The sequence below is a fragment of the Mus caroli genome, unplaced genomic scaffold, assembly GCF_978045245.1.
Source record: "Mus caroli unplaced genomic scaffold, Mus_caroli_1 scaffold_5, whole genome shotgun sequence".
NCBI lineage: Eukaryota > Metazoa > Chordata > Mammalia > Rodentia > Muridae > Mus > Mus caroli.
The window spans coordinates 116,574,137-116,590,373 of record NW_028227260.1 but is presented as its reverse complement, the minus strand read 5'-3'; the positions used below and the strand labels follow the sequence as shown (position 1 = coordinate 116,590,373).

The 16,237-nt window shown below is 43.7% G+C and overlaps 1 protein-coding gene across 2 annotated transcripts in view; it reads left to right on the top strand.

The window, feature by feature from the left end:
* Positions 1-3,353: 3,353 nt before the first annotated feature.
* The window catches only part of LOC110286758 (A-kinase anchor protein 17B), a 39,530-nt gene continuing 26,646 nt past the window's right edge, over positions 3,354-16,237 (top strand). For both annotated transcript variants that reach the window (XM_021153335.2, XM_085838177.1), the window contains exons 1-2: positions 3,354-3,735; positions 12,372-12,473. The gene's annotated coding sequence lies outside the window, so the exon portion shown is untranslated. The remainder of the gene's footprint in view (positions 3,736-12,371; positions 12,474-16,237) is intronic.

Sequence of the window (16,237 nt, the reverse complement as noted above, 5' to 3'; positions counted from 1 at the left end):
AAAAGCAATGTATTTACTGAGGTTATTATGTGGATCAAATATGCTAAAAGAAGTGAAAACATTCTGAAAACTGTGATTTGGTACACATAGCTTTAAGTGTTTTCCCTATGAAATGATGGTGGTTCTTTCCTTATGGTAGATGTTAACAATTAGCAAGTGTATTATGTGATCCTTCTAAGGTCAATTTGCATTTGGAAAGGGGACATATCGAACTATGGATAAGAAAAGAATGTACAGAGGAACATCCAGTGTACCCCACAAATTACTCCAGATGTGGTGAGGTCAGCTGTGTAGACTCCACTTGTTTTAACAGGAAAACTAAAGCGTGCTGTTAGAACTAAGAAGTTTCTAAGGAACATGAAAACCTGTCCCCACAGAGCTAGTCCAAGCATCTAACATTTGATAAAATTCCTTTTAAAAGCCAAAGCACTGTAATTTCAAGACTGCATTTGATGTATTTTACCTTCCTGCTCAGGCCTTCGCTCTTTGGACCATTAACAGCTACAACATGCTATCAATTTCTTATTTGATCTGAGACACAAAATGAGGGAGAAAAAGCCACACAAAACATTTTAATAACTTAGGCTTTAAAATTTAAACTGAATATGAAAGAAAAAAAAGCCATAATCTTTAGCCTTCAAGTTGCCAAACTTTGTGAAATGCCAAACTTTAATAATCACCCAGTGATCCTCAATAGGGGAGAAAGAAAAGGTGGTTACTTTTTCCCAACCCTTCATTCATTTGGTCATATCTGAAGTCTAAAACAATCTTTACAGTTAGCTGCTGGGGGTTCTCCCCCCTGGGTGTATTTAAGTGTTTCCTGGGCATGTGTGAAGTCATGAGTTTAATCCAGGCCCCAGCAAACCAAAACCATTTAGCAGCCTTGATGTTTGTTTTCCAGTGCTAAGGAATCAGGGTTATTACTTACATCCTCCTCAGGAGCTCCTGACCGAGGAACCCCCCTTCTACGCATTTGAATTTGTTTGTATTTTACAAGAACATCAATGCACAAAAGTGTATTATGCCTAAGCTATGGGGTATTCAACTCTAGATCATATACATTATTTTAATCATACACATTTTTTATCCCAGATTTGACACATAATGAGAGCACATCTCAAATAATTACATATCTGCACATATTTGCACAGTGCATAAAAAAGATACATCTATGATTTGTAGGTCAGGCAGAGGTTGATAAGGATCAACTTATTCTAGACTTTGTATAATAGGCATGCAAGATAACATAGCTCACTGGAAAAACAATAGGAATTTATATTAGAAGTATAAAGTGCTCTGAGAGCCAGGCGTGGTGGCACACGCCTTTAATCCCAGCACTTAGGAGGCAGAGGCAGGCGAATTTCTGAGTTCGAGGCCAGCCTGGTCTACAAAGTGAGTTCCAGGACAGCCAGGACTAAACAGAGAAACCCTTTCTGGGGGTGGGGTGGGGGGGTGGACCAAACCAAACCAAACCAAAAAACTACCACCACCACCACCACCAAAAACAAAACCAAGATCCATTTAAAAAAAAGTGTAAAGTGTTCTGAGATGGCAGTAGAATAGCTAGGAATGAGGCTGGACAGGTGAGACCAGATTCCAGATTACAAAGGGTTTTACAAGCAGTGCAGTGGGTTGGGACTTTATTCTAAGAGCACTGGAGGCAAGAGGGTAGTGGGAAAACATTAGCAGCTGTGATGGGCCTTTAAGTGGGGATGCAGTGTGGGGACCCTATTGTATTTTAGAACCAGAGTTGTAGCTTCCGCTGTGAAATGGACAAGGGCAACACTCAGTGTTGGGAACCTTCCCAGCCAGAAGCATACAAGTCGCCCAGGGGCTCTGAGGCAATTGTGTAAAGAGGATGAGAGTCGGATCATCAAGCAGGGGGGAAGATTTATTTAGGCCAGAGTGAGCAGCAGGGGTCTTGACGGAAGTGAGTGAAATTAACATTAACCCCCACACCAGGTAATCAAGCAAAACCAGCCCTGTGACAGCTGCTGCTGTGAGAACCTCCCCAGGGAAGGAGTTGGCAGTAAATCTAATAAGTGTCAACTTTGTGATTTGTCATCTGAGAAAGTGAATTCCATGTTGATGAACTCAAAGAAATGTCATCTGGGCAAGGGTTGGAAGGGACACTTAGTTCCTGGTATCTGTTTTCAAAAGATTTAAGGCAATTGGCTTACATTCAGACAAGACCCTCAATTTGTGTCTTGGAACATGGGCCAGGAGAATGGTCTTTAAACTGTTAGAAAACCATGGAGAAGGAGAGGCAAGGCTACCTTTGCTTATCCTCAGGCTAGAAGGCCAGAGACCAAAGTGACCATCGCAGAGTTAGGGAGTCTTGGTGCCTGGTCCCTGGAAGTTTCCCAGCATACAGGGTCTAAGCTCCTGTACTGGATACTGGACAAGAAGAAAATAAACCCACAACCAGTGGGTGTTCTCCTAGGTTCTTGCTGACTTTTTGATGGGGAAGATCTGGTCAAGAGAGTGGCTAGTTCTCAGCTATGACGGTGGGTAAGTCTCTCCGTGATACTTTTTTTTTCTCTTGTAAAAAATGTGTATGTGTGCACAAGTGTGTGGAGGCTACAGGCCAACATCGGGTGTCTTCTTGATTGCTTTGTTCCTTATTTTGTGAGACTCTCACTTATTTTGTGGGTCTCTCACTGAACCTGAAACTCACCAATTGCCTAGCTAGCCTGGCTGAACAGCAAGGTCCAGAAAGCCACACAGTAACACCACCTCTGGCCTAATTCCCATTCCCTTTGCAATGGGAATTGCAAACTCACCCTACCACATTCCAACTTTTACACCCTTGCTACAGATCTGAGCTGGGTCCTCATGCTTGCATCCCCCCACCTCCCCCAGTCTTGGCTCTCTCTCTCTCTCTCTCTCTCTCTCTCTCTCTCTCTCTCTCGCTTTTTTTTTTTTCTTGTGCTTGTTCTTTTTCGAGACAGGGTTTCTCTGTGTAGCCCTGGCTGTCCTGGAACTCACTTTGTAGACAGGCTGGTCTTGAACTCATACATCTGCCTGCCTCTGCCTTTGCTGGGATTAAAGGCCTGTAGCACTGTGCTGTGTGTGTGTGTGTGTGTGTGTGTGTAGTGGGTGGGTGGGTGTTGGTGGTGTCTGCAGTCTCTAAATCACATAATTAGGCAGTGGGGTGGGTGGTGAGTAAACTGGACAAAACCTTGAGCTTGTTAGAACCTTGCAATGGAATTAACTTTGGCCCTTGCTTGGCTGTACAGGAGGGGCGGGGTTACTTTAATGCTTGCTCGGGAGAAGGCGATTGGCCCTGGGAAATCCAAGGGGCGGGTCTAGTCGGTGGTTGCCATTGGTTCTGCCGGCAAGTCAAGGGATGGCAGCGAAGGGGGCGGAGCTCTCGAGGGGAGTCAATTGGTCCGCAGGAGCCCACCAACGGAAAGGAGCGTGCAGGCGTGCAAACCTGCACCCTGTAGCCCCCAGCCAGGAGGCAGGAGGCAGCCACCTGGAAGCTCACGGGGCCTGCAGCGGGGCGAGGAGCGCTCGGGGCGTTGGCACAAGCGCGCGCGCCTGCGTCGCCTTCTCGGATGCGGCGAGGACGACTCTGTGTCGCGACCTGAGCCATTCAACAGCTGGCCTCGCCCGCGGCAGTGGCAGAGAGCGACCAGGAGGGTTGATCGTTGACACTGCGGCGGCTGGAGGGAGGCGGCGGCGGCAGGAGCGGTGGGCCGTACCGCTACCCCAGCGGAGCCAAGCGTGAAGGTACAGCGGCTGCGGAGGCGCCCGATAACCGCCCCCCCCCCCCCTTCTGAGAATCGACCAGGCGGCTGCGTCCTTCTGCGTCCCGGTTGGCCGGCCGCCCTGGCCTACCGGAGTCTTGGGTGCCTGGGAGGCAGGGCCGCGCTGGACCCTGAGTGAGGACTTGGGAGGGGTTTTGGAGAGAACCCAGGTAGCCAGGCCTGCTCTAGTTGGAAACCAGGTTTTCTAGAGATGCCCCTAGGCTTTCCCCCTTGGATCCATTCGGCTGCTCTCTTGGGTCTTGGTGCCGCACTAGGGGGCGCTGTGGTCGCTGCTGCAGCTGAGGTCACTGGAAGCTTTTCCTTAGGGTGTACTAGATTGCTTAGGAAAGCTGAAGGATGCCCTCCTCCCTGCTGTATGCAAAAGCCAAGGGCTCTGGTTCTCAATCTGCTTCAGTGGCATTCATTCCAGTTAACCACTACCCAGGGTCCGTTGCCTCTGCCCACTGATGACCACCAAGGGCCTTGTGAGGTTCCTACCGTGGATGGAATTAAACTGCTTCTAATTTGACCCAAGAAAGCAGGGTGAAGCCTTTGGAATGCATAGTCTTGAGCTTTGAGTAGATGGGCAGAAGTATCAGGGAAGAAAGCAAGTTGGGTAGCCTCATGTCTTGGATACTGCTGTCTCTGAGCATGTTGGTCACTGGGACTAGTACCATTTTTACATTTAACACCTGCTTATTGTGAATTTGAAACCAGTCACTACCTGACCACTTTTGAATGCCACTAACTCTAAACATGTGTTGATTGGAACCCTGGGACTCTGAATTGCAGTATGGAGACTATCTGGGTCTTTTTATTTCCCACAGGGTTTCAAAGATGGTACCCATTTTACCTGATGTTCTTCCTGTCTCAGATCTAACTTTGAAACCTCATACTGTTGAAATACTGTAAGATTGTGAAGTATAATTGATAGGGATGCCTTTTCAATTGTGAAAATGTAGTGGGGATCTCTCAAATTCAGTTTTTTAAAAGAAAATTTTAAAAAGCATGTGTGATTCTGGTAGCCACATATTTCTTTCTTTCTTTTTTTCTTTTTCTATTTCTTTCTTTCTTTTTTTTTTTTTTTGGTTTGGTTTTTGGAGACAGGGTTTGTCTGTATAGCCCTGGCTGTCCTGGAACTCACCAGGCTGGCCTTGAACTCAGAAATCCACCTGCCTCTGTCTCCCAAGTGCTGGGACTAAAGGCGTGCACCATCACGCCCGGCTGGTAGCCGCATATTTCTGTGTTCTGTTTTTTATTCCTGTGTGGGGAGTGTATCCTCTCAAAAGGATGGAGTAACTTGAAGCATGGGGTAACTTCCATGAAAGTGTTTTTTACTTCAGTTCTTGTAAAGCACACGGAAAAGTGGAATGAGCCTCCAGGCATTGGTGCCCAGGGAATACCAGCTGCTATACCCGTCAGAGGATGGCTGGGGCTGACTTGAAGAGGAAGTATAAGGTAGAGAGTAGGGCATGCAGAAACCATCTTCTGCAGTAGGTAGTCTCGAGGTCTCCCATTTATTCTTAACCAAATATCACACAAGAAAAGTGTGGCTCATTGGTCTATTTTTCATATCATACTCAGATAAAGTGTAGCCTTTTACTGGATCCATGTGTCATCAAAGAATGGTGAGGCTTGTTGATGGTGTGTGTGTGTGTGTGTGTACACGTTAGAGAGAGAGAGAGAGAGAGAGAGAGAGAGAGAGAGAGAGAGAGAGAAGAAGAAGAAGAAGAAGAAGAAGAAGAAGAAGAAGAAGAAGAAGCAGAAGAAGAAGAAGAAGAAGCTCTTTGCTGTTAAGGATAGCTATGCCTTTTATTTTCCCAGCATGCAGCCCTGCTTTTGTCAGAGAAAGGAACTTACGGTTTTTTTCAGGATGTAAAAGAAATCTTACTTTAATTATAATTATAGAATCCTTTTAAAGAAATAATATTTTATTTTTCTGTTGTTTGGTTTGTTTGTTTTTTGGTTTTTCGAGACAGGGTTTCTCTATATATCTCTGGCTGTCCTGGAACTCACTCTGTAGACCAGACTGGCCTTGAACTCAGAAATCCTCCCGCCTCTGACTCCCAAGTGCTGGGATTAAAGCTCGGCGAAATAGTATTTTATTAATCCTTTGAGAATTTCATACCATGCATATGAAGCCTTTTAATCATATTTACCCCATTATTCCTCCTAATTCTTCTCAGACTCCCAACACCATGTTCTCTTAAAAAAATAACCCATAGAGTCAATTTGTGCTGCTTAGATAATCATGGCTTGGGGACCATCCACTGCAGCATGCAGGACCCTTAACAAAAACTGACTCTTCCTTCCTCAGAAGACATTAACTATGAGTAGTTGAGAGAAGACATTAACTATGAGTAGTTGAGAGAAGACATTAACTATGAGTAGTTGAGAGAAGACATTAACTATGAGTAGTTGAGAGAAGACATTAACTATGAGTAGTTGAGAGAAGACATTAACTATGAGTAGTTGAGAGAAGACATTAACTATGAGTAGTTGAGAGAAGAGTTTTATTGGTAGTGGTAGTTTAAGAATTCAGATCCAATCTCCATTCAGGTCTACAGATTTTTTTTTCCAGCATATTCCTGGCTTTTTAAGAAGCTTAAAAGCTTAGTTGCAGTTGGAGGCAGGTCACAGTTGAAGTCAACATGGACTACATGGACTATAGGGAGCATTTCTCAGAAGAGACAGTATAAGGACTGGGACATATTAAGGAAGTCCAGTGAAAATTGAGTAGTAGTAGCAATAATAACAATATAATAATAATAATAATAATTCAATGCTTATTTGGGGCTAAGTATTTGCTCATTTCATGTGATTCTTCAAAAAAAAAGCACACATACAATCAGAGAGAGAGAGAGAGAGAGAGAGAGAGAGAGAGAGAGAGAGAGAGCATGCTAGCTAATGATTATTATTATTCTAGCACTCAGGTAGAGACAGAAGGATTAAAGTCCTTCTTGGTAGATTGGAGGCTAGTTGAGCTGCATGAGACCCTGTCTTAAGTACACATAAAAGATAAGAAACAGGAAATCCTCTGTAAGATAAGTACTGGTCACTATTAGGGGTTGAGTATCTCAAATCCAAAAATCAGAAATCTAAAACACTCCAAAATTTGGAGCCTTTTGAATACTGTCGTGGTACCACAGGTGGAAAAGTCCACATATGTCCTCATGTGCTGGGCTGCTGTAAAGGAAGCTGCATTAACAATATTGTATAAAATTACCTTGAGGCTATGCATACAACACGCATGGGAAACATGAACAAGCTCTGTGTTTCTATCTGCATTTCACCCTCAAGATATCCCAGCACTCGGGAGGCAGAGGCAGGTGGATTTCTAAGTTCGAGGCCAGCCTGGTCTACAAAGTGAGTTCCAGGACAGCCAGGGCTATACAGACAAACCCTGTCTCCAAAAACAAAAAACAAACCAAAACAAAAAGATATCTTCTTCTATAGAGACAGTTGTGAGCTCAAACATTTTGGACAAGGGATATTCCATGTGGATCTTCTACAGTTCAAACAGGTAACAGACCCAAGAAAATCCCCTAGCTACTTGATGGCATTTCAAACCAGAACTACTTGAACTTGAACGCATTTTGGTTGTTGATTTTTTTTTCCTGCCACTATAAAGGTTCCATGAAGAAGACTTTGAAGTAAAGTTTGTATGAGTGGGCATATTTGATGAGGGGAATCTTCATCTTTGGAAGACCTCAAAGAAGTCTGGATCAACTAGAATGGGGATATGAGCATAGAGATATGATACCCATTAGGGGGGCTGAGGTGGGGAGGGTCTTGTTTTTAGTGCCTTAAGGAGAATTTGTGGTTTGGTGTAATAAATTGAGCCTGCTGAGAAGTTACTTATCTTGAGTGTGTACATGTACGCATGTCACAGTAAATGTGTGGAGCCCAGAGGACAACCTCAGTTATCTGTCCTCACCTCTACCTTGTTTGAGATCAGGTCTTTTTGTTGTTCCATCCTTGGCATGCCAGGCTAGCTAGCCTGAGAGCTTCCAGGTTTATCTCACTGCAAGTACACTGAAATTACTGACGTGCTGCCACACCCAGCATCGCGTGGGCTCTGGAGCTCCGTCACTCGGGTCCTCACACTTGCATGGCAAATGCTTTCTCTATTCACCGAGCCATATCTTCAGTCTGGCATATTCATAATCTCTAAGCAAGAAACAATATGACAGAAGTAAAAATTGTGTGACTTCCCTGGGTCCCTGGGCCTATGTCTCTTTCCTCTTTTTTTTTTCCTGAGGATCTTGTTCAGGAGTGAGTGTACTTAATTATTGTTTTTGATCTCTCTAAACCCCTAGGGAGTACCAAATGCATGCAACTGAGTAGATTCTTGGGTCTACTGTATAGGAAAAGGAAGCTAGGTGCTTTGTGAGAAAACCTGCCCCTAATGAGTAGGCTTTAGCCTATATGATTTGATTTCTGTTTTGTTTTATGTTTGAGACAGGGTGTTGACATGTAGACCAGGCTAGGTTTGAATTCACAGAGATCCATCTGCCTCTGACTTTCAGTGTTGGGATTTAGGGTGTAAGTTACCATGCTCGGCAGCCTATACTACTTGGAAAAGCAACTGACTTGGTGGAGGGAAGGTCAGCACTGAAAAACTGATGATCTCAGTAAAAACCAAGACCTTTAGCTTATCTTGGAAGTCTCAAAGGCCTGGGTGATCTCACACACACAAGAATGAGCTTCACAGAGTGAACCCCTTCAGCTGGGGCAGTAGCTTCTCTTGTTCAGTCTCTGCATTTCCTTTCTCATGGCCCTGGAGTCTCTGGACACTCGTCCGAGGGAACCAAGCCCTACCTAGAAGATTCCAATTCAAGATTACCCTCTTGCCTCACTGTGCAATCAGGAACTTGCCAGCCGACTTCCCATAGCACTATCCATGTGGAATGAACATAGGCCCAGCTTGCTGGCAGGCGGCATATTTCATCATGGAAGAGCTGCCTGCCAGGAACTGAGCATCATCCCCAGGCAGCTTCTTTTCTCGGGCCTGGGACTGAAAGCCTGTTCTATTCTGACACATTCTGTTGAATCTTTATTCTTTTCTTAGACACTAGTTTTCTCTGTGCTGCATACTGAATGAATATAGGATCTAGGTCAAAATGTAAAAAAAACAAAACAAAACAAAACACATTTTCAGGGTAAAATACAGGAAAAAAAACAATTAAAAATGTCATGCTAGTTTGGAGGGGGGAATGATGTAATTATATTATAATCACCCCCCAAAAGAACCAAAATATTTTAAAGAATAGCATGCTCAAATTATTAACCTAGAAATCTCTGAAAGCATTTAAGTCTTTTGTGTGTGTATGATATTTGCATATGTTCATGTGTGTGAGAGGAGAGTACATGCATGCCACACCACAGCACATATGTGGCAGTCCGAAGACAGCCTTGGGTATCAGTCCTCAGCTTCTACCTTGTTTTAGGACAGTCTCATGTTATTGAGTATTGCATTTGTCAGACTAGCTGTTCCTTGAGCTTTTGAGGAGTCTCTTGCCTCTATCTCCCATCTCACCACAGGAATATTGGAGTTGTAGAAACACAGTACTGTGTCCAGGTATACATGGGTTATGGGGATCTGAACTCATATCCTTGCACTTGTGTGCTTTACCCATGGAACCATCTTCCTAGACCCATACCACACTCTGTGTTCTAGCTAGGTATAAGCCATTTCTGTGTTAGCATTGAACAACATTATACAAGTCTGTCCAGGAACTGCAGGGCATTTAACATTAGTGGCCCCTGCTTACCAAATAGTGATGACTTGTATACTATAGTACAACTGTTATGTCAAGTAAAATTGCTCTCCTGCACATACCATTGCTCTTGAAGGGAACAATAGTGGCACATTTAAAACCTACAAAGAACATTCTCAAACCATCTAGCATTTCATGTGGAGAAATGTTAATAGCATCATTGCTAATCTGTGGTGCAAAGTGTTCTAGTCCTCTTGTGGTGTTTTCTGCATCAGGTTCCAGTTACTCACCCTAATTTCTGTCTCTTTTTGACTCAATTCTTCGAGGGTGAGCTCATTATAACATACCACTCCAGCTCCCAATGTCTAACGGGGTAGGTGATTGGTAGGTACACCTGATTTACTCTCATTGTTCATTAGTGTTAATAGCTCTAGTCTAAAAAGGCATGTTAGCCTGCATTGTTGTTGCACATTGGCCTTGAGATGCTGGTGTGGGATTCTAAATACAGAAGTAACATCTTTGGAAAGAAGCTGTCAGGCAAAGTCGCTGTTTAACTTAGCTTTGGCCCTATTGAGTTTCTCCTGCCTTCCAGCTGTTTTAGGCTCTGGGGTAATACTGATGAAGCAGGCATACATTCCATGCTCTTATGACACTTGAGAGGATGAAGGAAAGGGACTCTGAATACAAGTTGATAACGATGCATTGTGATTAGGTGGCTTTGATGTTATAAGAACAGTGCTCTTTTAACTGTTCAGGAATAGCATCTCTGAGGAGGAGACCAGGCATTTGAGTCAAATCAGAAAAGCAAAGGAGCCAGGCAAGTCATAAGCACTGTGCCTAATGTCTTGTGTCCAGTAAAGAAGCTAAGGGACTGGGGTGGAGAGGAAGCTCAGGGGGACAAGGAGGTGGAAGGCATCGACAGAAGCAGGCAGAAGGCACATTTCGAAGGTAAGAAGTTTAGATTTCCTTTAAGGCATGGTTGGAAGCCACTGGAGGGTTTTGAGCAGATATCTAACATGATCCGGTTTAGGGTATTTTAAGTCAGACATGGTGGCACACACATCTGGTTCCAGTTACTCGTCCTAATTTCTGTCTCTTTTTGACTCAGTTCTTCGAGGGTGAGCTCATTACAACACACCACTCCGGCTCCCAATGTGTCTAAGGGAGTAGGGGATTGGTAGGCACATCTGAATTACTCCCATTGTTCATTCATCCCGACACTCAGGAGGCATTCCTGTGAGCAGAAGGGTTGCTGTGAGTTTGAGCCTGGGTTATACTATGAATTTTAGGCCAGCCTTGGCTATGGTATACATGCCTGTCTCAAAAAAAATGTGAAAATTTTTGTTTTAAATCATGTTGGCACTTATCTAGGGTAAGGATAGAAGAAGAAAGGCTAGTTAGGAAGCTTCCAGAATGATTCAGGTCAGGGTGGTAGAAGATCAGGCCTAGGAGGGAGCAACAAATGGGCAATGGGTTTAGAATATATACTCAAGGTGAAGGGATTGAAATGGAGACGGCGAGAGGGCTAGCTAACTCCTATGTTTTCAGCTGATGCCCTGGGTGGAGGTGCCTAGACTTAGGGAAATGAAAATTATTGGGTGGGAAGGAGCCGGTGTGAAGTGGAGGGCAGGATTGGGGGATGGGAATTAGGCGTTCGGGTGCTCTTGTTTTGCTGAGATGCCAAGGAAAAGTTTCACTGGAGACAATGAATAGGCAGTTGAATATGCATCTTAGGTTGGCAGAGCTTGAGCCCACATAAAATTAAATGCAAATTAAAGGTGCTTTGGGGTGTCAAAATATACTAGCATAGACATCACACCTAAAATGATAATGATCCAGCGTGAGCAGGGCTGTAAAGGAGTCAGGCATGGGGATTCTGCCGATGGCCTGATTCTTTGCCTTAATGTTCCAGGAGACCAATTTGACAATAGGTAAGGAGCTGGACACGATTATTCCTGACCTTTGACATAGCATAGTTTGAAGAAACAATCTTTAAAAGCTCTGCACAGAGCTTTTCATGCTAAGTGTACATTCTAATAATAATAGTCTAATAGTCTTTTAAAAGGGGTAGTGTGTCCTTTTAGGAAAAGAAATGGAGCCAGGCATAATGGCTCTGGCCTGAAATCCCAAGAGTTTATGAGGGTGAGGCAGAAGGATGGTGAGCTTAAGATCAGCTGTGTTGCATAGTGAATTCCAGGCTAACCAGGGCTACATAGGGAGACTCTATCGGGGAAAAGAAATGCACACACACAAATCCCTAAAGGGAAGGAATAGCTAACCATTCTAGTTTCATTCTGTTGCTGTGATAAAACACTACGACAGACAGCAACTTAGAGGAGGAAAGCGTTTATTTGGCTTCTACTTCCAGGTCACAATGTATTATTGAGAGAAGCTAAGGCAGGATCCCATGGCAGGAATGTGAAATGGAAACCATAAATGAATATTACTTGCTAACTCACAAGCTCATGCCTTCTCACACAACACAAGCCCTATTGCCTAGGGATGGTGCTGCCTGCAGTGGGCTGGGGCTCCTTGCATCAATTAGTAATCAAGACAAACCCCCGAGTGAGTGTGAGTATAATGCAGGCAACTCCTCAATTAAGGTTTTCCTCTCAAATGACTCTAGGTTATATAGCAAGTTGACAGTCAAAGATAATTAGGATACTAACCAAAGTTATAGTAACCCCCATAGAGAATCTCCTTCTATATAATTTTCACACATCAATATCTGCAATTGTTAATCAAGCAGGTGTAAATCTTGGAGAGTGGCAATGTGTGGCAATGTGTAGGTACAACTGTATAAATCTTACAAGCTGTCCATGGTAAACATGATAAATGTGTTATTTATGTGTAAATCACTTCTTTCACTTTTGACTTTGTCCCTGTTTCTCTCTGACAGTGTCCCTTGCTTAGGATGCCACAGCACAGTGCTCGCCATGAAGAGTTCCCATGAATCGTGGCCTCTGTGATATTTTCTTCTTTGACACATTTTCTGCATAAGGTATTGGGTAATATATCCTATTCCATGAGACTTGGATTTGAATAAGTTCACTTTGGGGTTTTAGAAAGGTTGGGAGACAAGCGCTCAGAAACCCATTGAGTCCACTCTGTCGTAAAGGTGGCCTTTCCCCTGTAGGTGGCGACTGGTAGACAGGAATTTTGCTGGTAATTTTCAGACCGAAGCTACAAGCTGCAAAGCACTGGCAATGTTGTGATAAGCATTTCCCACGAATAATACTCAGATTATTCAAGGAGTGAAGCAAGAGCCTGGCAGATACTCAGCCACATTCCTTTAAATCCGTGTTGGCCTTTTTTTTCCTTCCCTATGTGAATTAATGAAAGTAGTAGGTCTACAGCATCATGGTAAATTAATCCAAGATAGACAGCAGCTTTCTTGGCTGGAGGTGTTGAGAAAAGGTGTTTCCCAATAAAGTGCTAAAGATGGGGAAAAAAACGACTAAAGGACTTGTCAGACAGGTCTTCCAGCTGCTTTGTACATATAGTTTTTAACCAGCTGCCTTCCTTGCTATCATGGGTTCACAGATTACAACAAGGTAGCATGCAGAGTCATGTAAACACTTAGTTTGTTTGCTTATTTATTTGTTTATTGGTTGTTTGTTGAGATATACTGTCATGTATCCCAGGCTGGCCTCAAATGGCCTTAGATTCCCTATATATTCAAGGGTGAACTTGAACTTCTGGCCTTCCTGTCTCTATCTCCTGAATGCTGGGATTCCATATCCATGTCTGCCATGCGTGGTTTATGTGGTTCTGGGGATGGGACTTTGTGCATAAAGAAAATTAATTTGCACGGAGATAAATTAATGAGTCTGTTTTTCTCCTTTCCTGGGTTCCCTCCCTTTCCATGCCCTCCTATTCTCTTTTGTTTGGGTTTTGGTTTTGAGTCAGAATCTTGTTATATATCCTATGCTGGCCTTGAACTAGTGATCCTTTTGTGTCCATCTCCTGATCACTGGGATAACAAGCCATGTGCCACCAGTCCTCGTCAGTTTTCTTCATTTAACAATTATGACTCTCCACACTGAACTCTGCCTTACAGTTGAGTTGGAGTAGTGGTAGAGAAGATTTTCTCTTAGTATTTCATTGCTGCCAATCTGTCATGCCTGAATGCCTATAGGGTCTCTAAAATCCCCTTTTTTTCTGTCCAGAGGGCCTCAGGGTCTTATATGAGTTCTTTCAGACCATCAGAATCTGGGAATTTCACAAAAGGTCATAAATTGGCTATTATTGCAAAGCTGAGTGCTGCTTAGTTTAATGATGTGATTTTGATGTTATTCAAAGATCTGAGCACATGGTCAGTGTTGGTTTTTGAAATGATGTTTAGGTTAGTGATGTGCCCAGATATGTGAGCATCTTCACTGAAGAGCTCTGGAATATTTGTATTTGAGCAAGACTTACTGGAGAGTCTGTATTTGCCAGATTGGCCATTTGGCTAGGTTGGTTGACCCACATAAATGTTGGCTGCCCTGCTGACTTCCAAAATGTGTTGGTAGAATTTTATATGTCTTAGATGCTTTCAAAACGATAACATTAAGGTTCCAAAGCCTGGAGAAGAAAGAAAGGCAGCAAAGGGCTGCTTTCAGAGGGGACTTGAGTTTTGTCTACTGTCCCAATTCTTTTCCTGTTGTTACTTTTTTGCATGTCCTTCATTCAGAAGTCCTTGCTAATATTCTGACTGCAAATGCCCAATAGTGAGAAAAAAAACTGATGGTTTCTGATGGGTACTTTTCCTATGACAAATTGTTTTTAATCTTTCAAAGCTAATTTCACTAAATCAATTAATCAATACACGAAGTAGCTGATGAATTTCTCTACTCTGTCCTGAAATGAGAGAGTGACTTTGGATGTCAACTCTGCAAGAATTTGTTGAGTTGGCCTTGCTATTTACAAACCTGTTTTGGGCTGTGAACATCTCTAGTCTGTTTCCTTCTCCCTAAGTTCTGATTCTGCTTTTATGTAGTCAGCTTTGCTACTAGGTAGAGAAGCAGGCAAGAGCAGATGGTGGAAGGGTAGACAGGCTGGATGAGTGAAGGAAGCAGCCATGGTTCCTAGGAATCTCCCAGAGACTTTTTAACATTGGAAGCATGTTGTGTACAATAGTCCAAGAAAACCCTAGACACACGATACTGGTAAAGCCAGCTGGAGTGATGCACACCTTTAATGCCAGCACTTGGGAGGCAGAGGCAGGCTGATGGCCTTGTGTTTGAGGCTAGCCTCGTCTATATTAACAAATTCTAGGACAACCAGGACTATGTGGGAAAACCCTGATTCAAAAAACCCAAACCAAACCAACCAACCAGCAACAACAACAGGATACTGCTAGAGTGCATGCTGGGTAAGCACTGTACAGCAACCATACTTTTTAAACTATATGGGCCATTGAGAAAATCACTTCATTCTAATTAGCCCACAAATAACGATATTGCACAGCCGGTTTACGTTCGTGCCCTGACTTTGTTCAGTGATGGACTGGACATGTCAGCCAAACACACCCTTTCCTCCCCAAGTTGTTTATGGTCAGTGATTTATCAGAGCAGCAAGAAAGCAAACTAGAACAGATATTAGCACCAGGAGTGGCGTTGGTTTCATTATGAACCTTACCAGAACCTTACCAAAATAGTCTCTGGACTATTTTGTTAGAGGATTAAAGACGATTTGGGCACTTTAAACTGAAAAAAACAGTATACTCAGAGCTTAATGGGCTGTTTTACTGGGAGCTTAGAAGATAGGGACATGCAAACATGGGACATGGAGGCTTGGATTGTGAAGTTCCAGATAGAAGCAAAGACTCTATTGAGGGCATTTGTGTTATATTTTGGATTAAGAATCTGTGATTGTTGGTCAGCTGAGGCTGAAGAGTCAGTATGATTAACAAGTGAACAGCATCACTAAGGTGAAACCTTGTGTTTCACAGAGACAATGAGTGTGAATCAGCTGGGGCTGAAGAATCAGTTGTGGGTAATAAGAAATGAGTACACTCAAGGTGAAATCTTCTGGGAAGTATTTTCTCACAGTCAGAACACAAAAGCTGTGAATCAGAGGAGCCACATTGGCATCTCAAGCCAACAGATGAACTTGTCAGCATGTAATGGTCACCTATGTGGTTCTGATTTGAAAGGATGAATGGGGTCATGGAGAGCAGCTGAGGCTTGGTGTCTTGTGGCAGGTTTGGAGTTGCCCCAAAAAGGTTCTGAGAGGCCATTGGTGAAGGTGAAGCCTCAGCGGAGACCCCAGGATATTCGAGATTTCAGGATTGTGGGATATCCTCCAAGGACAGTGGAACATATTGTAAGACCCCCGAAGCTGGGCCTCTGCTCAAGTGCCGGGATGAGCTGGTCAGCACCCCAATGACTCGAGAGAAAACTACACCTGATGCAAACTGCAAGAGGTTTTATTATCAGCTAGCTGAGGACGAACTCCTTCCGCCTTGCAGGACAGGGGAGTTCAACTCCGAGTGGTGACAGTAGGGGGCTTTTAACAGCTAGCTGAGGAATTGGGAGGAGTTGGGAGGAGAGTTCTTCTCTCCCGGGTGTCCTTGGTGAAATTTACAAGGCAGGAGTGGGGAGTGAGTTCTTTCTGAATTTTTATCTCAGTGTCCTCGGCACAGGAAGGCAGGCATCTATGGTTGTAGATACAAAAAGGCTTTTTGCTGGCTATAGAGAACAAAGAGCTTCTTTCTGGCTGTATTTTTAGAGATCAGGGAAAACAAGCTTGGGGAACGTCCAGGGGCTTTACCTTCTAGGG